The sequence below is a fragment of the Pelodiscus sinensis genome, chromosome 3 (assembly GCF_052426305.1).
Source record: "Pelodiscus sinensis isolate ZL-2025 chromosome 3, ASM5242630v1, whole genome shotgun sequence".
In the NCBI taxonomy this organism is placed as follows: Eukaryota; Metazoa; Chordata; order Testudines; family Trionychidae; genus Pelodiscus; species Pelodiscus sinensis.
The window spans coordinates 137713156-137739146 of record NC_143054.1 but is presented as its reverse complement, the minus strand read 5'-3'; positions in this window follow the sequence as shown (position 1 = coordinate 137739146).

The window sequence follows — 25991 nt, the reverse complement described above, 5'->3', positions numbered from 1 at the left end:
TGCACCGATTTCAGTGGGAATGTAGAATGAGCAAGGAGTGCATGACTGGGACCAATGCGTGAAACTATTCTGTAGAAATCAATACTAGAATGCCCATTGATTTTACTGGAAACAGGATCAGAGCCCCAGTTCCTTCATACATTGCTGAAACTACAGCAAATGTCAGGTGGATTATAAAGCATGGATGAGAAAGCATCAGGCTTAAAAGCTTAGGTTACTTCCCTCTGCAGATTCTTATGAGGAAAAAATCCCAAAGCAACCCAGCTAGCTCCTCTGCCCTGCCTTTTCATCTGCCTCTCCAACTCATTGCAGCATGGATCGCTGCAGCGCCTTCAATGAATCTGAGAGGATGGCTGAAGAGGATGCCTGGAGAGCATGGAAGTGGATATGAAGGGGAGCATGGGGGCCCACTTTTCTACAAGCATGTCAGGAAATACATGGCAAAAGAGTTTCAAGGCAAGCACTATCTTGAGTAATAACGGTTGGACAGATTGTGAGCGTAAATATTCACATTTTGGGAGTCAAATTTAGAAAATATCCAAGTTGCTTGATTCTGTCATTCGGGTTCTACGTGGTAAAATATACTATTGGGAATGTTTGCTTTTGTACAACGTGTACTTAAGAGAAAAGGAAGAAAAAGGGGAAGATAAAGCCGTAGAAGCAAAAGCCATGTGTTCCTTATCTGCAAATACTCTGCAGGCTGAGGATAATAATTCTCCTGTGGGTATTAGATCAAACTCACACAGAAGAAAAGTAATAGAAAAAGACTTTGCTTGCGGAATAGATTATTGAATGTCTAAATAATTTGTGGTACATGACGGCAAGAGATTTTTTTAAAGTACAGAGCATTCACTGCTATATAACACTAAGGAAATACTTTCAAGGGTCAGACTGGTTCTGTCCTTCAGAAGATAAATAGTGTAGCCCAATCTACTATACACGATCGGATGAGTAAAATATACTAATATACAAAATATTACTAAGAAAAATGTGCAGTGTCAGAAAAGAATTCCAGCAGCCGAATGGCCAAGTGATTTGAAAGTTAATGAATCTGCCTTTCAATTTTGAACTCCAGCTGTAAAATGAGTATTGAACTCTAGCAAGCTGTACACGTTGAAATAAATTCCAACCAGCTCTAGTCACAGTTCCTTTCATGCCTCCTTCTTTCTCCTGGAGGGTTAGAATGTCTGACTGGGTGATACTAGCAAGAATTACTACCTGATGGGTGGCAGATAAAGCTTCCCTCTAGAGCAGCAGGAAAGGAAGGGGAAACTTAGAGCATGGTGGGTGGGTGGGTGTAAGTTTGAGTGGTCGGTCAGGGCCACGGAGGATATCTGTAAGCTCACTCCTTCCCTGGAGGGCCTGCACCCCTGCCTTGCTCCTGGTGAAGTGGTGGTGGGGATTTCTTCCAGGAGGCGCCCAAATTGGCTGTGGCTCCTGAGTACGGCAATGCAAAACTCCTACTTGTTGGCATGAGGTTTGGGGAGGCTCAGCCAGCCGTAGCCTCCACTCTGTGCTGCCTATCCACTGTTTCTGGTGCAAAGGCCCAATTATTCTGGCCAGAGAGTGAGGCCAACATTTTGACCCACCCACATCAGGATCCTGTCCCCATGTGAGGTCTGGATAGCCCACATGGGGTGTAAAGGCAGTGGAGTCCTTGTTCCCTTTTATTTCTTTGAATCAGTGCAGATTCTGAATCACAGTGACACATCTAGGCATGTACAAGGCCACAGATGGGGGAGGCAAAGGGGCCAGCTGCCCTGGGACTCATGGCCACTGCCGTCATTACCTCAGCAGCAGTAGCAGCTGGAGACCTGGGTTCCTTAATTCGCTGCTGGAGCGGCACACATCCTGTGGCTCTGGTGATGCTGAAGGGAGGGTTGGGGGAGGCTACCCTGACCACGCCCCTTCCACATAAGGCCCTGCCCCTTTCAAGGGCCTGGAGTCAGCTTCCTCTAGGGCCCAGCAAGGTCTGACCATATCCCATGAATTACACATCTTTTGCTAGGATCACGTCAGTAGGAGATGGGCGGGGTGGTAGAATGCAAAACAATTGCATCCTCAGTTTGTGGCATGAAATTGTGATTTCAATGTGTCAGGGCTGTTCCCCACTCTGGCACTCCAAGTGCAGAAGGTGGGGGCCCACAAGACACCTTAAATCCCTTGCCTCTATAGGCATTGCTTACAAAAACTCCCCAGAGTCACAGATTCACTGACTTTGAGAGGTAGCTGCCAACACCAAGTGAAACGAAAGACTCCTTTCTTCTTGAACCCAGAAAGGAAACACTTGGACTTCTTTAAAAGGGGTATCTCCAAGCTCCTTTACCACAAGAGAACTTGGGAAGAAAGACAAACCAAACTGGAGTCTCTGGTAACTAACCTTTCAGTCTTAGGCATACAGACACAGACACAGACACAGACACAGACCTCCTGTTTCCTTCTGGGACAAAAGAATCAAATAATCACCGTAAAAAGGTGATTTTATTAACAAAACAAAATGGTCTACTTGATAAAGCATACTTGGTTGCTAGGAGTTACAGAGCAACTAAGAAAAGAGCAGATTAAAACACAGAGAAAAAATCGTATCTCTAAGCACAGCTTAAATAGTGAATGGTGGGGGCACACATGGATTTTACACAGAGAAGTTTCATCAAACAGCAAAATAAAGAAAAATAACCTCTTCATGACTAAATATACATTTCCCCTCTACTCACGATCCATGCTGGTCTCTAATTCAATGCCCAGTTCACTCCTGTGTCTAATTTTTTTTATAGTCATGATCATTCTGACTACTCCATCTGTTTCCTCCAGCCTTTAACTTAGAATTGTCTACGCAAGGAGAGCAGGCAAGGTATCTATTTGCAATTCATGTTTCAGCACTGTCCCCCATTGGTTCTTCTGGCCCCCTGCCAACACTCTTGTTAGTTACCTAGGTTTAACCCTTTAAAGTCACCAGGTGCTGGCCAGCACTCCTCCTATCCATCACACATTTTTATATAAAATATTCAGGGAACAGACCACAAGCAGCTTCTCCTTGAATATTTTGTTTCTTCTGGAGGTAGATTGGGCAACTGATTTGTTCATTATGGAAGATCTTATCCATTTATTAACTGAAATACAGACTGGACCTCCCTGGTCCAGCACCCTCGGGACCTGACTGGTCCTGGATGAGGGATGTTGGCAGACAAGGGGAGGTCCTTTTTGGACCTGTGGCCCGGCCACTGCCCTCCCAGCCAGCTACTCATCTCTTGCTGGGGTTCCAGGCAGCCTCGCACACAGTGTGCTGGGTCTCCAGACTGCTGTGTATGCCGGGACTCACTGGGCAGCCCTGCATGCCACTGGGGCTCACTGGGTAGCTGTGTGCTTGGGCTCGCAGCCCCACTGGGCCACTACACACTAGGTCTCTCAGCCCTGTTGGGCAGCCCCACTGCCACGCACTGGGAAGCCTTGCTCTTAGCTCCCTGCAGGCAGCCCACTGCCCTGCCAGTGCCACAGGGATCCTCCACTGGGATTTTCTGGTCCGGATCATGGATGTTGCCGGACCAGAGAATCCCAGTTAAGAGAGCTTCAACCTGTGCCTCTATAACATAACAGCTAGGGGTCACCAAATGAAATCATTAGGTAGCAGGTTTAAAACCAACAAGTTTTTCTTCACGCAGTGCATAGTCAACCTGTGGAGCTCCTTGCCAGAGGAGTTTGTGAAGAGCAGGACTTTACCAGGAATCAAGAAAGAATTAGGTAAATTCATGGAGGTTAGTTGCATCAATACTTATTAACCAGGATGGGTAGGAATGGTATCTCCAGCCTCTGTTTGTCAGAGGCTGGAAACGGATGACAGGAGAGGGATCACTTGATGATTACTTGTTCTATTCACTCCCTCTGGGACATCTGGCATTGGCCACTGTCAGAAGACAGATTACTGGGATAGAAGGACCTTTGGTCTGACTCAGTATGGTCTTTCTAATGTTCTCCATCTCTCTCTGAACAGCCCACTTTCTTTAAGAGATACAAGTATACTAGCAACTCCCTTAAAAAAAAGATTGCTTAATGTAGTTTGAAAAAAGTATGTGTGTGTGTGTGTGTGTGAGGGGGGCACTTACCATAATCAGGGAGCAGCATATTTGGTAAAACAGTGTTAAAGTGCATCCTGTTAGATGGAATATATGAGCCAAATGTGTAAACAAAACCAAGTCACTGTTCAATATTAAACAGTGTTAAACAAGTTTCAGTGTTTGGTACACAGAGACATCAGTCTGTTTACTACCGTGGCAAACATACCCTTAACAGTCTTTTAAAGCTGCAGAAAAAGAAGGAAAAAAGAATTTGAAACAAAGTATTAAGTAAGGTTTTTGTTTTAACAACATCTCGTGTTCCCTTTCCTTGTAGCTGAAATGAGTTTTAGAAGAAAAAGCCCCCTAGTCTCTTAGATCATTGGTTCTCAAGCATGGGTACACATACCCTTGGGGGGGACACAAAGGTCTTCCAGGGCGTACATCAACTCATCTAGATATTTCCCTGGTGTTATAACAGGCTACATTAAAAGCACAAGAGAAGTCAATACTGACTAAAATTTCATATGGACAATGAATTGTTTATACTGCTGAATGTACCCTACACTGAAATGTAAATGCAAAATTTTCATTCCCATCGATTTGTTTTATATTTTTATAGTAAGAATATGAAACTAAGCAATTTTTCAGTAACAGCAAACTGTGACACTTTTGAATGTTTGTGACTGATTTTGTAAGCAAGCAGTTTTGAAGTGAGGTGAAACATAGGTTAAACCCGGGACAAATCAGACTCCTCAAAGGGGTAGAGTAGTCTGGACAGGTTCAGAGCCATTGTCTTAGAGGGTACCAAACATTGTAATTTCTATCCTTTGTGGAAAAAAAGAAGTAGTTGGTTGATATGGACTGAAGTGTTGCTGTTAAATATGTTTCATCCCAAGTGGTGTTTGAGGTCCAGCTGGAGCCAATAGAGGTACGGATGTCATCTGGTCTCTCTCTCTCTGGCCAGCTCTGTCCTAATTACCTCCTTGGGCCCCAACTCTCTCTCAGAATTAGGACAAAGATCTGGGGCCCAAGGAGGTAATTAGGGTGATAGAGAAGCTTTGTCCAGGTGCCAAATTTTCCTCCCCAATGTGTTTCTCTTTTTTAAAACCCTCAAAGGAATAGTGGGCAAAATAATGTGTCCTTTCATTGTTTTGTCCATCAGTTAGGACTAGTTTCCGACACACCAGTTTTGGTGCACTGATTTCTGGTTCTACACTTCGCTTGTTTACCTGACGTGATCTTAATGCAGTCCTTGTGTTATATCAGCAGGCTTTCAGTCTGTCTCCCTTTCATCCTTCTTTCCATCAACATTTGCTACTGTGGGTTAATGTGACATCTTATGAACATTCACATGCTTCTTACAGTTAAGCTCAGAATTAGGGTAAATCTACTGACACAATTACCACCACATAATCTCAGCAACTCCGCTTGATTTTTATTTTATTTTTTTGCTGGCCCAGTGAACCCACTGCAATCCTTCCTTCCATCTTCTTTCTCTTCTCTCCCTTCACCTCAACCACCCACACCTGAAGCAATGGCCAAAGAAACTTTTGTTTCAAGAAGTGGTTGGATCGAATGGAAGCTTTCTACAACAGTTACCATCATTTCCAGTAGAAGCTAAATTCTGCATCAGTTTCCAGGCCCTGTAGTTAGATTCCATAGCTCTGTGTTTGTAATTGGAGTAGGGGGGATGAAAACCAGGGGGTTCATGTTTATAGCATGGAATTCAAAAAGAGTGAAGGTAGTTGCTCTTAATTTATATTCTGAACATGCTGCATCATATTCAGTGTCTCTTGGGCTGTGAGGCTGGCTTCCCAATGGAGGTACTGACCTCTGCCAGGGGAAGCAGAAGCAAACAGAGAGAAGATTATGTCAATTTTATTTGTTTAAATGGTTAAAGATATGGAAAAAGCAGAAACCAGCTCTAAATGATGACTGTTTCTGAATACTAATGATTGCAGAGGGTTTGCTTATTTGAGATCTAATTCTGTGACTTCCCCTGAAGTCACTGAAAGGTGAGGCTTGCAAGATTGACCCCAGTATTTGAATAACAAAGATGCACAAAGCACCCTTCCACTCTGCTATAAGAGATTCATATTTGCTGTTTGCCTCCTTTCAGTGGCGATATGGAAAAGAGGGGAAATAGTCAATCATATATTTTGGACTCCAAAATTCCTACCAGTTCCGATAGCATGTCAATGGACCCATTAAAGCTCAGCTGAATGGCAGGTATTATTCTTAATACACATTCACAGCATGCACTGAGTAGCTTCTACAACAGGGATCCATCCTATGAAGTATGCTTACCAGCATGCATTATTCTTAATATGCATTCTCACTGTGCAGCGTAGAACTCTGACAGTAAACAAACTATACTGTAAAAATGGGATACATCCGCAATCTATCACATCAGCCTCCACATTAAATCTTTATGAAAAGGATGTATGATAGGCAAATATCAATACTTTGTCACTACTGGATGTAAGCTATTACGTTGTTGGAGCTCAAAGTGCTTAATGCACATTAATTAACTGATCTCAACGAGGTTCAGTGTTCCAGATCTAATAAGCATACGGTATTAGGATGCTTACCTAAGCCTCTGTAGTCCAGAAAGGGACTTGGTCCAAAGTGCTTTAGATAACAACAAACCCTGTGAGATTTCCTGTACGCTTGATTTTATTTAAGGTCTGATTCATAGCCCACTGTAGTCGATGGGAGTCCTTCCATTGATTTTGATGGGCTCCAGTCCAGGTCCATAGTTTAACAGCAGGAATAGCTCTTTCTGCACTATTTGCTTCATCTGTTTCCATTTGGCTTAGGTAAGAAGTGTAAAAATGCTGTACACAATCAAAAGTAGTTTGTGTATATTGAATTATATTTTAAAGTCCCAACCCTGGACTAATGGACTGGATAATTTAATTTGAAAGAAGACCAAGTTAAGGAACAGATCTTTAAAACATATCAAGCTGGTGGGCTAATGGTTTTGTTCTTTTCATTTTGATAAAGTAAAAAGCAGCTAAACATATTTTGGCTGAAGGGGTTTGCATGCCAAGTTTCACCTTGACGTCATTTTGGCCGTGTCCTCCTGAAAATAAAAGTGCAGTGAGATACATAATAACAGGAGGCATGAGTCACTTTTTATTTACACCAGTGTAAATCAGGAGTAACTAACTACACTAGGTTCAGAGGGGTAGCTGAGTTAGTCTGTAGCTGGAAAAACTTAAAAAACAGTACCTTAGAGACTAACAAAACATGTAGGTAGTATCAATGATATCAATGTGTGTCTCTGTGTCCAAAGATTTAAATTGAACCACTCATCCACCAAACAAAACTATCACTCCCTGGGTCCCTTCAAGATTACAGAGTGGGTGAACCCAGTAGCTTTCAGATTTTAGCTGCCAGAGTCCTTGAAGATCTACCCTGACTTTCACTTCTCTTTTTAAAGCCCTATCCTCTGATCCGAGCCCAAACTGATCCAACCTGCCATTGCAACTCATGACAGCTCACAGGTTGGAAGAGTACTTAGTCCACTGAATACTTCACTCTCGGAGAATTAGTGGAAGATTGTAATATAATACCTGGTTGACAGGGAAGTCGGTAGTTTATGGATAAGTGCTTTTGGGAATTGGTAGAAAACATCCATGCCCCCAACTTTTGCAAGAGTTTGATTGCAAACATCTTGAGAAACTGGGACCCAAGGCCCTTATGAGGTGTCCTTGACGGGCAAAGGGTACTGACAAGAATCAAGGCCTGTAGCAGAGCTAGTCTTTGTGCATCCTAACAAGTGCAGCTAGCCTATAATATGGAGGCCACACTGCCTTGTTGAATGGAAGTGTCAACTCAGCAGTCCAACCCTTCAGCTCAGTAGCAGGTCAGCAGCTGCTCAGAGTATTTGCCTATGGTTGTGGTAGCTCTTAACCCTGGTTTCCTTTTCTGAGTTTCACATCATTGAAGATCTCCTGTGTAACCTGGTCCTGATGCTTGGCTCGATTCCTGACTTGGGACTCCACCTCAAACCACTACAGCCTGTATCCCCGGCACTGACACTACCCAGCATCTTTAACAGATGTAACAAAGGCAGCGTATGAGAAGCATGCAGAAGAGGTTCCAGCAGTATTCAGAATTAAAATGACTGGGACTCACAAATGGCAAAATGGTATAGAATTGAGTCCAATTTTCCACATGTTTTCTAGCTACCCATAATATGCAGCCTGTTTTCAACAGAACTAATTGAGTGTGGGTCCTTTTTTCTTCCAGGCAACCTTGTGTCAAGCTGTATGAGAAATGGTGAGTAGCCTTATTTCAAATGGCAAGTAAGCTGTTGAAATAAGTCCTCAGTACTGCTACATGTCTTTTTTTATTGAAAAATGGTTCTCTATGGCTGGCAGCATCTGGTGTTAGCAAGGTGGCTGAGCTGGAGTTAACATAAGGAAAAGTGAGAGATACCACAGCCGTTCCCCTGCCTTACGGGAAAACACCCATTCCTTTTCCTTCCTCTTCTTGGGACCAAAGAATATGAAGTGGAAGCAGAGGAGAGCAAGCATCAGGCTTCCTTACACCAGCAATGATATTCTACAACAGGAGTAAAGCTCGTCCGTTTTTTGGCAGTGCTAAAGTTATTGGGGAAGGGGAGGGTCTCACAATTTTTTAATTTTGTAAACTTTGCCTGCAAATGTGTCTTCATTAAATATAGTCCGTGAAGGATGGCTATTTTTCACTCTGGATTTGTGCAAATGAGTAAGGCCAAGGAGTACAGGATCTTTCAAAAAAGTTTTTTTTTTTAAAGAACTGCGTCTAGATGGCAGTTTCACTTTTGAAATACCCTTTTTTGAAAGACCACTGTGATGCAATTATGCAAATGAAGTGCAGGATATTAAAGCGGGAATTTAATTTGCACTTTCGATCTGCCTAATATACATCCCTCTTTCGAAAGAAGGATGTAGTCTAGACATGCCCTAACAGACACTGGTTTTTTCCTGACCTTTCAGGATCTTCTTTGGACCAAATTTGTGCCCAATCTGCATATCTTCTTTCAAAAGTGAAAGCAAGTCTAGATGTACCCCTAGAGAAATAATTTTTTCCTAATATCCAACCTAGTCCTTCCCCACTGCAACTTGAGACAATTGCTCCTCATTATGTTATCTGTCACCACTGAGAACAGCCTCTCTCCAGCCTCTTTGGAACCTCCCTTCACGTAGTCAAATGCTGCAATTAAGTTCCCTCTCACTATTCTCTTCTGTAGACAAAATAAGCCCAAATCTCTTAGCCTCTCCTCATAAGTCATCTGCTCCAGTCCCCTAGTCATTCTTGTTGCCCTCTGCTCGACCCTCTCCAATGTGTCCAAATTCTTTCTGTAATAGGGGGCCCAGAACTGACCACACCAGTGCTGAATAAAGGAGAATAATCACTTCTCTAGATCTGCTGGCAGGGCTCCTCCTAATGCATCCTAATATGCCATTAGCCTTCTTGGCTACTAGGGCATACTCCTGTCTAGCTTCTCATCCACTGTAATCCCCATGTCCTTTTCTTCTGAACTGCTGCTTAGCCCGACGGTCCCCAGCCTATAATAGTGCTTTGATTTCTTCCATCCCGAGTGCAGGACTCTGCACTTATCCTTGTTGAACCTCATCAGATTTCTTTTGACCAATTTTCCAATATGTCTATGCTATTCTGGACCCTATCCCTACCCTCCAAAATATCTACTTTTCCTCCTAGCTTAGTGTCATCTACAAACTTGCTGAGGATGCAATCCATCCCCTCATCCAGGTCATTAATAAAGATGTTGAACAACATCCACTATTCCTGGCCAGTGGGAGCTGTGCAAAGTATCACAGACTGGGCCACCACTTTCTGCAGCTTTCATTGGCTAGGAACAGCGAACTGCAGCCAATGGGAGTTGCACATGGCTGTGCCCATGGATTCATAGATGAATGAAGGGTCTGGCAGCCTGCCAGCATTACTGTGTCTGGCCCATGGGCTGCTTATTGCTCACCCCTGGTGTAGAACATACCACACATTCTAAGTTAAATAGAAAACCTCTGCCTTTATGTACATTTACATATTTACATTGCATTACTTTACATTTCACCATCTCTTTGGGGACTGGGTTGTTTTGTAGGAAACTGTCCTTGTACAGCATGTTCTGTCCGTGCGTGACATACTCTTTACCTCATCTTACATTCCGGGCTTATCTTGTCCATTGTAAGTAGTTTCCTATCTTAGCTAGTACAGACATTCTATTTCCAGCTTACTTATCTCTTTACCTCCCTAATACCCTTTATCTCCCTGCCTTCCGAGGAATCAGGCCTCACCCATGTCCAATTACTCATGCCAAGCCAGACCCATAGTGGTACCATTACTTAAGCCAGACAACACTATCAGATGATTTTCTGAAAGCAAAATGTTGTCTCACAGTTCAATGCCTAAGCCATGTCCCCCAGGTAAACTTGACACAGGTATATTGGTAACTACCACTTATTGACAGTTGTCACTTAAGACTTGATTGGAAAAAACTGTTCACCATTGACCTGGGTTTTTTTCAATTCACTATTATATCCTTTCATTTGTATGGGGCTCTGGCCACCTTCCAGTGTGTAATGGGTCGCATACTTCACTGTCATTACCAGTTTGCAGAGGTGTATCCCAATAACGTGGTTATCTTCTGCTCAGACTAACAGTCACACTTAGTCCTTGTGGCATTCAGAGTACAGTCACTAGAGGAGACAGAGTCCATAGGAAACAGAAAACATTTCAAATTAGGTATGGAAGAAACTACAAATCTCAGACATCTCATGGGGAAGGGCCAAATCCAGCCTCTCTCTGACAAGACAGTGTCCATGAAGAAAACCCAGTCCCCACAACCAAGAAAAAAGTGTAGGTGTTCCTAGGTTTGGTGAGCTATTACCATCACTTCATACCCTACTTTGCAACTATAGCCACAAATTTGACAAACTTCATGATGGCATCAGCACCAAAGGGGGTAAGGTGGATGAGAAAGCATGAAAGACAAAGGATGTTTTATGTCAACAACATGTGATCTGGGATCCAGACTTAATTCGTTGCTATTTATTCTGCAAACGGACATAGTAAATCATGGCTGCAAAGCTGTATTGTGCCAAAATGTATAAGAAAGGGAGCACCCAGTTCTTTATTTTAATTGTAAATGCCAACAGCAAGAGACCAAGTCCTCCACCTTAGAGAAAGAATGCCTATTTATAAGGTGGGCTGTTGTGGCACTATGGTATTATCTGTTAGGAGCCCCATTCTGCCTAATAACAAACCACAAGTCCTTAAAATGGTTGCAGAGAATGAAGGACACCAATCCCTACATGACAGTCAAACTCAATTGATGAGGGAGAACACACCCCTCCAGACCAGGAAAATTCCCGTCTGTCCCAAGCCCCACCTCTCCCCACTTCTGTTATACCCCCTCCCAACTCCTCTTCTTCCTTCTCCTCTCCTCTTCACCACCATTGCTCTACCCCTGACTTATCGGCCCCACAAGCGATGCGGCCTCGGGGACTAGAGGAGCCAGGGTTCTGGTGCCAGAAATCCCACTCACCAGTAGTATCAGGGGACGTGGAGCAACATGGCCCCAGCTCACTGATTCCCCTCCTGCTGCCAGTGAGTACAGGGGGATGTACCATGTTGTGGGCACCAGATCCCCGCATAGTCTCCTCAGATGCCAACAGAATCTGGCCCCACACTGGACATACCAGCTGCTGGCTGGTCTCTTGCCTCTCCCACCCATGTATTTTGGTGGTGTGTGCCCCCTTATCCCACCTACTTGCCGCCTCTGATCACAGAGAAATATTGGTGTGGCCCTCTGCTTTCCTAGTGTGACACCAAATTGTGACTCAGCAAAATGCATTTTTTCTTTTCCCAGTAAGGAAGCAATGTTAGAATGAAAGAGGTTTGCGGGGATGGAGGAGCATATGTCAAGGTATGCAAAGTATTTTCAGCACCCTGATGGAGAGACTGCTGCTTTGGCACACCATCCAGAAGGCAGACCTTGAAGAGATGAAGGGCCTCTGAGGCTGCCTACAAAGATTTCCTTGGATCTGCTGCTGGAGGAACTAGTGATGCATGATCCTCCAGTGACTAGATGGTTTGGGAGCAGTCAATCAGAGCCAGGCAGACAAATAAAGAGGAGCACCAGGTCCATATCCCAAAAGTTATGCCTGGTCATAAAATCATAGAATGGTAGAACTGGAAGGGACCTTGAGAGATCATCAAGTCCAGTCCCCTGTCCTTTTGGCAGGACCAACCACCTGTAGATCATCCCTGATAGATGTCTATCCAACTTGTTCTTAAATATCTCTAGTGTTGGAGATTCCACAACTTCCCTAAGGAATTTATCCGTGTGATTGACCACCCTAATGGTTAGGAAGTTTTTCCTAATGTCCAACCTAAACTTCCCTTGCTGAAATTTAAGCCTATTGCTTCTTGTCCTATCCTCTGAGGTCAAGAAGAACAATTTTTCACCCTCCCGATAACACCCTTTTAAATACTTGAAAACCACTATCATGTCCCCTCTCAATCTTCGTCTCTTCTCTGAACTAAACAATCCAAGTTTTTTCAGTCTTCCCATATAGGCCATGTTTTCTAGACCTTTAATCATTTTGGTGTCTCTACTCTGGATCTTCTCCAATTTCTCCACATCTCTCTTGAAATGTGGTGCCCAGAACTGGACACAATACTCCAAATAGGGCCAAATCAGTGCAGAGTACAGCGGAGGAATTACTTCTCTTGTCTTGCTCACAACACTGCTGTTAATGCATCACAGAATCATGTTTGCTTTTTTTGCAACAGTGTCACACTGTGGACTCTCACACTGTCCACTACGACCCCTAGATTCCTTTCTGCAGTACTCCTTCTCAGACAGTCACTACCCATTCTGTATGTGTGAAACTGATTGTTCCTTCCTAAGTGGAGCACTCTGCATTTGTCCTTATTAAACTTTCTCCTTTTTACCTCAGACCATTTCTCTAGTTTGTCCAGATCATTCTGAATTATGACCCTATCCTTCAAAGCACTTGCAACCCCTCTCATCTTGGTATCATTTGCAAACTTAATGAATGTATTCTCTATGCCATCATCTAAATCATCGATGAAGATATGGAACAGAAGTGGTCGCAAAACAGATCCCTTGTGGAACCCCACTTTTTATGCCCTTCCAGCATGATTGTGAACTATTAATAACGAGTCTCTGAGAACGGTTAACCAGCCAGTTATGCACCCACATTATTATAGCCCCATCTAAGTTGTATTTCCCTAGTTTATTAATAAGAAGGTCATGCGAGACCATGTCAAATGCCTTACTAATGTCTAGATATATCATCTCCACTGCTTCCCCCTTATCCATAAGGCTTGAATGATGGCTTCAGGTGAGTTAGTGACTGAGATGCAAATTCAATGCTCTACTCTGCCTTATTGAAAGCAGTGGTTTTTTTTTTAATCCCAGATCATGTTTATTCACATGGGCTGCATCTAGACTGGCATGATTTTGCAGAAATACTTTTAATAGAAAAGTTTCTCCGTTAAAAGTATTTCCGCAAAAGAGCGTCTAGATTGGCACGGATGCTTTTGCACAAAAAGTGCTTTGGCTAAAATGGCCATCGGAGCTTTCTTGCGCAAAAAATTAAGGTGCCTGTCTACACTGGCACTCTTGCGCAAGTATTCTTGCGCAAGAGGGCTTATCCCTGAGCGGGAGCATCAAAATATTTGCTCAAGAAGCACTGATTTCTTACATTAGAACATCAGTGCTCTTGCGCAAATTCAAGTGGCCAGTGTAGATAGCTGGCAAGTTTTTCTGCAAAAGCACTTGCTTTTGCACAAAATCTTGCCAGTCTAGATGCACCCATAGAGCAAGAACATTCCTCACCTCCAAAGTCAGTGCCCCAGCCTCTTTTGCTTGCCGTCCTTCACTGAAATCACCAGCATATTTCAGGGTCAATAAAACTTAATATAATCAAAAATGTTCTGACCAGTTCTAGTTAATAGACTGTAACCCACCTTTAGCTAGTTTCAATTAAATGCTAAAGAAAGTTATAAATCTTTTTTATATAAAATATTTCTTCAAAACTCTTATCTAAAATGTAGGAAAGTGTTTCAGAATTTACCAAGGGAAGGAGCACTAGCACTTTCTCTTTTTATTTGCTCTTTTAAACATCAGTCTGGATTTTCCATGGTGAGCAAGTCTAAAACATGGATAAAAGTGGGGAGCATCAGAGATACACCTTCAGCTCATTCCATACACTGCACATATGCATTTGTGTGGCAGGTGAAGGACCTCCTTAGGAACAAGAGTTCTTTTCAGATAAAACTCTTTTCTCTGCCCTATTGTGTATTTTTTTCGTTACATTTTGTCATCCATCACTTCATCATTTCAAAGCCCCTCCTGATCACTACTAAAATCTATGATCTTCCTTTTCTCTTTTGATCTATTTTACCCCCTTCGTCTGAATGTAGTGCTGGAAGCCACAAACTCTTAAATTTTAACCCTGGCTCAGTCATTAGCTCAGGCTAAGTCTAGATTACACTGATCTATAGGAAAAAGATACTCAGATTGCACTTTTTGTCAGAAGAGGCTTTTCCAAAATGTGGCCTGTCTACACTGGGCCAAATTTTGGAAAAGCTTCCTCTTTCAGAACAGCCCTTCTTCCTCATGGAAGGAGGAAGACAGGGCTTCTAAAAGAGTGTGTCTGCTCTTCTGCAAAAAAAAAAGCAGAAGAGCAGATGCGTTCCCTGGATGCGGTATCCCGGAAAAAACCCATAGTGTAGACATAGTCTCACTATGATAAATGTGGTAAGTCATGTCAGGCCTGTTTTTCAAAAAATGCACATGGACTTGTATGGACAATCATTTGCTTCCAGTTACCAGTTACATTTGCATACATAGATAAAAGGTTATATTTATGATTGCCCAGCGTGTGTTTTCAAATATTCCGTTTGTTTGAGCAGTTAATTGTCTTTGCAAATGAAATGACCAGTTATACTTATTTTGAAAATAAGGCCCCTAGAAATAATGTCTTCATTTCCCCATCTGTACACATATTGGAGCAAGACAGTTTATATAATAGTGGTCAAAAACAAAAACAGCAACCAGCTATGAATGCCTCTTCAGAATGTTTCTTCTTTCATTGAATTTTTTTTTCGCAAGGCAATAATTTCTCGAAACATTGACATTAGAGGTATGAAAATCAACATGGTTGCACAGGACTAAGAGGAGGAATCTGGCCATTAGCTCTGACAGATCCAACACTCATAGGAGTTTCATAGTGAAGTGAGCAGACTACATGGATGCTATATAATGATTACTATATATTTTAGACATGTGCATCTGTCTAATCTGTTCATCTGTCTGGGTATGTCTACACTACCCTCCTAGTTCGAACTAGGAGGGTAATGTAGGCATACCGCACTTGGAAATGAAGCCCGGGATTTGAATTTCCCGGGCTTCATTTGCATAAGCAGGGAGCCGCCATTTTTAAAACCCCGCTGGTTCGAACCCCGTGCAGCACGGCTACACAGGGCACTAACTAGGTAGTTCGAACTAGGCTTCCTAGTTTGAACTACCGTTACTCCTCGTTACTCCTCCTGACCGTAACTCCTCGTTTTAAAAATGGCAGCTCCCCGCTTATGCAAATGAAGCCCGGGAAATTCAAATCCCGGGCTTCATTTCCAAGTGCGGTATGCCTACATTACCCTCCTAGTTCGAACTAGGAGGGTAGTGTAGACATACCCTCTGTGAGTCCACTTGTTCAATAATTCCTCCTGAAGTGTAAGAGCTAGGACCACCAAATTTGGTATGTAGCTTCCTCTTATTATAACTTAAAGCAAGGTCAGGATTTGGTTGCGCCAGGACAATGGGATTTGATTGTTTCTCATAAAATAGAAAGGGAGAGGTCTGGCATGCAGCCACAGATGGGGCCTGGGACAGGTAAAACCACATTGGACCAGCAGGGGATGGGGATGGAGAAAGGAACTGCTATCTGCTATGTACTTCAGAGAATGTGTCTGTTTCTGTGTCTGTCTGTGTGTCTGCCCCCAGCTGGGGGACATGTACCCTTTCTTCAACTGTGCCAGCCGCAGCAGCCATGGCACGTGTTTCTCACCTGGCCCCAAGCTGCTGCGGTGAGAAAGGACTGGGGTTTTCTACTCTCCCTCTGGCAGCCTGCATACTGAACCCCCTCCTCCCTAGCCCCACCCCAGGCAATAATTTAAATGAAGAACAAACAAAATTAATTCAAGTTAAGGACCCAGTCAATGCTGGTAAATTTTCTAGTTTGTCAGGTAGGCCACAACTACTGTCCCTCACTTTCTGTGGTTTCCTGTTTACTAATTTAGGCCCCATTTGTGCATATGAATAACATCACTTATGAGAAACCCACCACTGAATTTGATTTCTCACAGGGCTAAACGATTCAAGCTTGCAACTATATAATCAAATAATGGCTGCACACATTCTGTCTGAAGATACCGGATGCTGTTTTGTACAGCGTACACTGTGTGTGAGAACTGTGATTCATGTTGCTAGTGCAAAGAAAATTGTTTAAATTCTTCACCCAGCCAATACATTTTTCACTGACTCTATTTCTGTTTTAGGAAAGTTGCCTCAAGCAAGACCTGTATGAACAAGAAAGGAAAAGATTCCAAATTTTCTAAAATTCCTCATTTTGCCTATTTGTTACCTTTTTTTTTTAAAAACTGGTACCTCTCTCTGAGGGAAGCAAAGCCACCCCAGTGTCTTCAGCAAGTCCTGCTCCTGATGATGGTCTTAAACCTACTCTCCCTGGGTATGGCTACACTACAAAGTTAGTTCTAACTAACGGACGTTAGTTCGAACTAACTTTCATAGGCGCTACACTAGCGCTCTGTTAGTTTGAATTTAATTCAAACTAATGGAGCGCTTAGTTCGAACTAGGTAATTCCATGAGGATTAAGCTTAGTTCGAACTTACTAGTTCGAATTAAGGGCTGTGTAGACCCTTAATTCGAACTAGTGGGAGGCTAGCTCTCCCCAGGTTCCCCCTGGTGGCCTCTCTGGGCACAACCAGGAAAACTCTTCTCCTCTCCCCCAGCCCCGGGCCCTTAAAGGGGTAGACTCTGGCCAGACGGCACTGGAGTCAGACAGCCCTGCCAGCAGTGTCTACCCCTGAGCCAGTGGCCCCACCATGAGCCAGGTAGCCAGTGGCAGTGAGCCGTCCCCTGCTCAGTCCCCGAGCACCCAGGGGCCGTAGACAGAGCATGGCCTCCTGGTCTAGTGCGGAGGTCATGGACCTCATTGAGATTTGGGGGCAGGCCCCCAATGTCCATGATCTCTGTACTAGGAGGAGGAACGCGGCCGTCTACAGCCACATAGCAGCCGCCATGGCTAGCAGGGGACAGAGGCGCACCTGGGAGCAGGTGCGAATTAAGTTGAAACAGCTGCGGCAGGGGTACCCCAGGGCCAGAAGGGGCGGCACCGCTGCAGGGGCTGCCACCTGCCCCTACTTCGCTGCCCTCCACCAACTCTTGGGGGGCAGGGCGGTCCGTGCCAGCTCGGGGGACAGTGAGCCGGGACCAGAGGGCCCTGACCTGGGCGCACCGGAGGGGCCACCGCCAGCTATTCCAGCAGGGTCATCCAGGGAGACCGTACCGGGTAAGTACTTTGAATTAAGTAGTTCGGAGGAAGGGGGGAGGTGGGAGGAAGACCAGAGACCGCGCACGTGGGCCATGCCTTCCACGGATCACGCAGACACCTGTGCACGTGCGAGCATGTGCCATGCCACCCTTGGGCAGGTGGCTCCAGCTGCGTGACACCCAGGGGCCATTGCCCAATAGGCACATGCTTGTGCAAAGAGACGTGACATGCTCCCGACCCCGGGGCAGGACCCAGCAGGATGCTTTCCCTTCACATGTCCCCTCTACACGGAGGCAGGGGACATCTCCCCTCCCCCCCGCCGCCCCGGCTACACTATACATGGCACAGGGACATGGGTGCAGTCTTGGGGCACCTCCCAGTCCCGGGGAGAGCCAGACATCCTGACCATGGCCTCTGTACAAGCACAGCGGCTGTGACGGTGCAGGACATGGTCACCCTCACGTTGCGGAGTTGGGGAGGGGGCTGGGCATCATCCTCTGCGTCCCCAGGGAGAACTGACCACTTCTCTTCTTTCTCTACAGCTGCACCAGCTGCTCATGCAGGGCGCACCACCCCGCCCGGGACATGCTCCCGCACCTGTGGCCTGCTCCGGACCGCCAGCACGGAGCAGGAGTACTGGGACCAGCACCTGGGGGCCCTGCGAGCCGTGTACCGCACACTACAGGCCTGGATGCGGGAAGACCTGCAGGTCCGCCATGAGCTGCTGGCTGAGGTCCGAGGGCTGAGCACCAACCTGCAGCTCCTGTTGGTCCCCCAACTGCTGTCCCTCCTCCCACTCCTGCCACCCCACCTCTTCCTCCTCAACCCCCACAACCTCTTCCTCAATGTCCACACCCCCCACCTCAACCTCTGTACCCTCCACCCCATCCCTCCGGGGATGCTGAGGCCCCCTCCCTTGCCGTGCTGGGCGGCGGTTGGCCCGGCGAGACCCCCACCCCGATCCTTCAGTTTCCCCACCCCCTCCTTTCCCTTGCTTCCCCCTTTCAGCTCCCTCCTCCCAGTTTTCCCCCTCCCCCTCCCACCCTCTCTCTTCCCCTCTCCCACCTCCTTTTCCCAGTTTCCCCAAGTTTTGTTAAATAAAGAGGGTACGTCTACACTACAGTGCTAATTCAAACTAACTTAGTTCGAATTAGTTAATTCGAACTAAGCTAATTCGAACTAACGCGTCTAGAACTAAAAACTAGTTCGAATTAGCATTTTGCTAATTCGAACTAGCGCGTCCACACTGATTGGACGCAGGGGGGCATTTAAGGGCAGCTGAAACAGGTTCTGGCAGGGCATCAGGTCAGTAGTTGCTTTGTGTGGCTGCTGTCTGAGGCTATCTGAGGCTCGAGCTTAAAGGGACCCCCCTGTACAGCCAGTTCTCAGCTTTTCCTGCTTCCTTGCCAACCTTGCCAAGGGACAGCAAAGCGTTGGTCTCTGTGCCCGTCTGTGTCAGTGCTTCCCTTCGGGGGGGCTGCCGCAGGTGGCAACATGGAGCCACAGCTCGCCCTGCACCTTCTGGTGCACTTTCTGGACTTGCTGCTGCAAGCCTGCCACCAATGGCCTGGCACCACCTGGTGCACGTCAGCCCCCTGCCTCTCCGCCTGGCCGCCCTGGGGGCCGTGGAGGAGCCACGGCGGCGCCCCGGCACCGGCGTGCCCCGCTGCGTCTGGTGTCTGGACACCAGCACTGACTGGTGGGACCGCATCTTCCTGGAGCGCTGGGGGGACCGACAGTGGACCCAGAACTTCAGGATGAGGAGGGACACCTTCCTGGAGCTCTGCGAGTGGCTCGCCCCTGCCCTGCGCAGAAGGGACACTCACATGAGGCCCGCCATCCCCCTCCAGAAGCGGGTGACCATCGCCCTCTGGAAGCTCTCCACGCCAGACAGCTACCGATCCGTCGGGAACCAGTTCGGCGTGGGGAGATCCACCATCGGAGCGGTGCTCATGCAGGTATGGCACTCGTCGGCCACCGAGCCGGAGGGGAGGGGGGCTGCGAGGAGGGGATGGGCCGCCCCAGGGACAAAGGGGGGGGCGGGAGGAGACGAAAGCTCCCCGCACCAGAGGGGTCAGTCTGTCCCGGCCGTACTACACGCCGCCAGGGGGGTTGCTTCCGGGAGTGGGGCGCGGGGCACTGCCAGGGCACGCACGCTCCCAGCCACCCGGGCGCCCCACTGATTGGCGCTTTGCTGTCTCTCTCTCCGCAGGTGGTCAAGGCCATCAACCGGGTGCTGTTCCGCAGGGTGGTCCGCCTCGCCGACCCGGATGCCATCATCCGGGGCTTCGGTGCCCTCGGCTTCCCCAACTGCGGGGGGGGGCCATCGACAGGACGCACATCCCCATCCATGCCCCGGAACACCAGGCATCCCGGTACGTCAACCACAAGGGGTACTTCTCTGTGATCCTGCAGGCCGTGTGTGACCATCGGGGCCAGTTCACGGACATTAATGTGGGCTGGTCCGGCAAAGCACACGACGCCCGGGTGTACCGCAACTCCTCCATGTGCCAGCGGCCGCAGGCTGGGACCTTCTTCCCCGACCGCCACATCAGGGTTGGGGATGTGGACATGCCCGTGTGCCTGGTGGGGGATGCCACCTACCCACTCCAGCTGTGACTCATGAAGCTCTACACGGGGCACCTCAATCCCTCCCGCCAGGCCTTCAATGCCAGGCTGACCAGGGCCTGCATCGTGGTGGAGGGGGCCTTCGGGAGACTGAAAGCCCGCTTTCGATGCCTCCTCACCCGTCTGGACCTGGCCGAGCACAACATCCCTCCCGTGGTGGCAGCATGTTGTGTGCTCCACAATTTGTGTGAGCGAAAGGGGGAGGCTTTCCTGCCAGCCTGGATGGCTGAGGCTGACCGCATGGCTGGACACTACGGTCAGCCCCGCACCGCCGCCATCTGGGAAGCCCAGCGGGGGGCCGTCCAGATCCAGGAAGCCCTGCGGGAGAGCTTCCTGGTGGAGGAGGAGGACTGAACTCTCCCTGCATGCCCCACGGGGGCCTTCTTCCACCCTACCCCCCTTCCCCTTTCCCCTCCCTACCTACTGTCAAATAAAGACACCTGTTTTTCAAACAAAAACGTATGTTTATTTAACATAAGTGGGGTGGGGTGAAGGAGGGGGGGGAGGGGGTGGGAGAGGGGAGGGGGAAACCTGGGACGAGGGAGCTGGAAGGGGAGGGAAGGGAGGAAGGGAAAGGAAAGCTCAGTGGTGGGAGTCCGGCTGCCTCTCCCGTCTCTCCACACTGCGGGTCCGGGGGCGTCGGTGGGAAATGGCTGTGGAGGGGGGGGGCAGGAGGGACAGAGGGTGTGGAGGAAGCAGGAGTGGGAGCAGGAGGGGCAGCAGGGGGAGCAGGAGGAGCAGGGGGAGAAGGGGGAGCAGGAGGAGCAGGGGGAGGAGGAAATGGGAAGCGGTCGAGCAGGCTCTGGAGGTGGCCTCCAGGACCTCCAGACTCCTCCGGCGCAGCCTCAGGTCCTCCTGGACCCAGTGGTCCTGGGTGCGGAGCTGGTGGTCCATGAACCGGAGGTGCCGCCTTTGGTACTCCTCCTCGTTCCTGGCTCTCCTGCTTGCCCGGGCATGGGCAGCTGCTGCAGGCGGTGTGGTGCGCCCTGCAGGCCCACGTACTGCAGCTGTGGTGCAACAAGACCAGTGGTCAATTACCCCAGGGGCCCAGGTGTGTGAAACCCAGCTCCCCTCTGCAAGGCCAGGGACTCTGCAGGATCCCCAGCTGCTGCTCCATGGTGGGCAAGGCCCAGGCGCATGGTCCCGGGGCTCCCTCTCGCCCCAGCCCCCCGTACACATAAGGGGAGCATGATGGTATTCACATGTGGACGCCTCCCCGGCCTCGGACGACACAGGCGAGCGGCTCTGTGGGGTGCCTCGGGGGTCCCGGGTCCTGGGCAGACTGGCGGCAGGCTCCTGGCTCTCAGAGCCCTCCTCCTCCTCCTCCGTCTCCAGGAGTGGGCCCTCTGCCCCGGGGTCTATCACGTCCCGGGGGGCAGGGACGGCATGAGCCCCCAGGAGGCGGTCCAGAGTGTGGAAGTGGGGGCAGGCCTCCGGGTCGGCCCCTGGCTGGCAGGCCCAGGAGTAGGACTGCCGCAGGTCCTTAATTTTGCACCGGACCTGCTCCCGGCTGCGCTGGTGGCCCCTGGCGGCCAGGCTGTCAGCCATGCGGCCGTAGACGGCCGCGTTCCTGTGGCTAGTGCGGAGATCGTGGACATTGGAGGCTTCCCCCCAAACCTCGATGAGGTCCACGATCTCCGCACTTGACCAAGCGGGTGCCCGCCTTTTGCGCCCCCGGGCAGGCTCCTGGGAGCCGCCAGGCTGGTCCTGGGGAGCAGTGGAGGGCTGGGTGTCATCGGGTGGCTGGCTCATGGTGTGGCAGGTGCAGGGTCTGCTGGCACGGGTGCTGGCAGCCTTGCAATTGGCACAAACTGTGGAGCCAGCCCGTGGCCCTTTAAGGGCTCCGGGGCCGGGAGGGGGGCAATAGAGTTTCCCTGGTGTTGGCCAGAGTGGCCACCAGGGAAACCTGGGAAGCCTCCCACTAGTTCGAATTAAGGGTCTACACACCCCTTAATTCGAACTAGCTAGTTCGAACTAGGCTTAATCCTCGTAAAATGAGGGTTTACCTAGTTCGAACTAACGGAGCGCTAGTGTAGCACCTATCAAAGTTAGTTCGAACTAACGTCCGTTAGTTCGAACTAACTTTGTAGTGTAGACATACGCAGAGAGTTTCTAGTTTTGTCCACACGTTATCTTTATTTTGTACATCAAGAAGAGGGGCTAGGGAAGGGTAAGTGGAAGGAGGTGAGGGAGGAATGGGGCACGAGCCCCCGATGGGGAGGACTGGGCTGGCTCTGCGGGCTTCTGGGGGTGGAAGCTCTCCTGCAGCCCCCCGATTGTCCCCTCTCCCCAGATGGCAGCCTGCGGCAAGTGCAGCCGGGCTGATGGCCGAGTGCTGTGATGTGCCCAGTGTGGGTAGTCCTGGCACTCTAAGCCAGGACTGCTTTGTAAGCGGGGCACCCCTAAGAACTGTCTGTCCAGGGTGGGGGTCGGGTCCCTTTAAGCGCAGCCCTGGGCTAGCCTGAGACAGCATCTCCACGCTCTAAGTCCTCCTCTGATGCCCTGCCGGCACTGCTTCCGGCCATCCTTAAGCCCGGTTCAGGGTGCACTCTGTGTGGACATGCTAGTTCGAATTAGCAAAACTCTAATTCGAACTAGTTTTTTAGTCTAGATACATTAGTTCGAATTAGCTTAGTTCGAATTAACTAATTTGAACTAAGTTAGTTCGAATTAGCGCTGTAGTGTAGACATACCCAGAGCGTCCATACTATGAAGCCTGTTATTTCAAAATAATGCACTGGTTATTTCAAAATAACTCCTGCTTTCCTTGGAGAATAGCACCAATTTTGAAATAGTTATTTCAAAATTGGGGTAGTGTGGATGTTGCGGTGCTGCTATTTTGAAATTACTACTCCCCGGAGTAATTCACAGTACAGTAAAACTCCAATAGTCGGGCACCCAATTGTCCGGCAGTCCCAATAGTCCGGCATCAAAATGTCAAATGCTCCTGATGGAACCCAGAACTGCTCAGGTCAGCCGCTCTCACATGGGTTACAGCAGGGAGGGGAGGTGTCTGGCTCTGGGGAAGGGACGGGGAGGTAAGGGGGGATTGGGTTACGCACGGCGACTCAGCCAGCTCATTGAAAAGCCAGCCACTCAGCGCACGTGTCCCAGTGCCTGGAAGGAGACACACGGCTGTACTGGTGGCTCCGGGATCCAAACATAAGGTTGGTGGGAGGGAGGGGGGATTGGGTTTGGAGTATGCGGTACCTCCTGATAATCCGGCATAGCCGATAATCCGGCACCACCTAGGTCCCAAAAGTGCCGGATTATCGGAAGTCTACTGTAATTACTCCCCAGTGCTTCCTGGGGCTCTAAGTCGAGATGGTGCATCCACATTCACGGAGCCTGCCTCAGGCTAATTTCAAGGCTTCCCTGTAGTGTGGCCTCCCTATTTCGAAATAGCTATTTCAGGAGTTATTATTTTGAAAGATATTATTTCAAAATACTTTTCTAGTGTAAACATGCCCTCACCTCACTGTCTTGGGTATGTACACCTGCCCTTCAACTGCTAGGAGTGAGCCACATCCACCTTGACTGAACTGGCCTTGTTAATACTGGTCCTACACTTAATAAGTAATTCCCTTATTTTGATGTGCTGGTATATCTATATATCTATATATCCCTGCCTCTGTAATTTCTATTCTATGCATCTAACAAAGTTGTTTTTACCCACGAAAGCTTATGCCCAATAAATCTGTTTGTTTTTAAGGACTCCTCATTATTTCTGCAGGTACAGACTAAGGGTATGTCTACACTACCCCGCTAGTTCGAACTAGCGGGGTAATGTAGGCATACCGCAATTGCAAATGAAGCCCGGGATTTGAATTTCCCGGGCTTCATTTGCATAAGTGGGGCGCCGCCATTTTTAAATCCCCGCTCGTTCGAACCCCGTGCCGCGCGGCTACACGCGGCACGAACTAGGCAGTTCGAACTAGGCTTCCTAGTTCAAACTACAGTTACTCCTCGTGGAATGAGGAATGTAAGTATGTTTTTTAGCAAGTTTGCTGAATGTATACATTTAAGGAAAGTGTGAAATGTGTCATGAGCAGAAAAAAAATCTCTTCAAACATCTCACGCATTTCAGCAGAAGCAGAAATCTTTAAACAGTATTAGCAATTGCAGGGGGAAATACTCCAAACATTAGGGCATGGGAATACATTTTCTCCCTACCTCTAAAGATGGCCCTTTCCTTTGAAGCACATCCGTTGTTGGCAGCATGAAGAAAGCTTGCCCAGGAACCCACTGCCAAAGCTGTATTAGCTCTGTAAATACAGAGGAGTGCAGTCTCTAAGGCTATCGGCCCATTGGCTGTCACAACAAGCACTCTGTTAAAACAAAACAAAAATCCCATATGGCAAGTGCTATTATTAGTCATGTATTATGTACACTTGAATATTGAGTTGTCTTTTTGTTTTCCCTTGATGAGATTAACCTTGAATGCCTGGGCACAAGGGCCATTTAATGGGTATTATGCAGTTTGTAAACACAGACTCATAATGCAGGAAAGAGACTTTTTTTAAACCACAGGCTTTTAGTGAAGCCAAATAATGGAAGGGATGTGTAAATACTTTGTGAATACCCTTAAGAAATAAGGGGCTGATGGTCAGCTGCCAATGGGGGGAGCAGAGAGAGGCACACAAGTGTTCATGTCTCAGAATTATTCCTTATTTAATCAAAATACCTTAATTTGTCTAATTTCAGTTTTTTGAGACAAATTGGACATTGTGTGTTTTACAGGGGTCAGAACACGGATTCCACCAGGCTTTACACTGGCATCCTCTTCATACATCTGGCCCTGACTAAATATGACTCCTCTCTTCATCCAAGCATTACAACTATTCTCCTCCACTGTTGAAAAGAGCTTTAAAAGAAACAGTCATCTAGTTTCCATGATAAAGGATCAAATCAAATGATTAGCTAGTCTAAAGAGCTCACTGAGCCATGATGAGTTGTAACTGTACCATGAAAAGCAACTATTAAATATTAAATTAGTTCCATCTAAAAGCTCAAGGCGTAGAGTTATATACTGTACTTGCCGGGCCCTTAGTGAAATGGAAAAGGCTGCAGGTTAACTTTTAATGTGTTCATAAAAGGAAAATTGTTTTTGGCGATTGCGCTGCTTTTATTGCAACCACATGGCAAATGAAGTTATGCTGATGCACTTACTAAATGGAGTCTATCTTCTCATTAAAAAAACCCTCCTCGTAGACAACAGAAACAAGAATGGATAACAGAGAAATGGGGATGAATAGCTCATGTCTGATTACTGAAGTGTTCATCCTTCTAGTCGCAAAGGCCGGGGCTTTCAATGCTAGCTGTGATCATTTGGACAAAATGTCTTTGAAAGTGTGTCCTTAACACTGACAAATGATCCTAGTGAAGCATAACGTTAAAAGTTGAATAGCTGTGGTGTGGAAATAGAAAAATTAGGGCAAGTATCCGGACAGAGACTAAAAGAGGAACTAGCGTAAGACTCAAAACCTCCATCTCTGGCAGACTTTTAGGGGCTGTGCACGTTCGAAAAGGCAGTGCTATTTCAGCCCCACCCTAGGTAAACTGTACATCAAAGAGGTTTCACTGAGGAAGCTCTGACTTGGAAATTAGCTTAGTTTTCATGGTACAAAAGTGGGAACATATTTGTGTTATTTTTAGTCTCACTTTCAGTTATGGCTTGATAACACAATG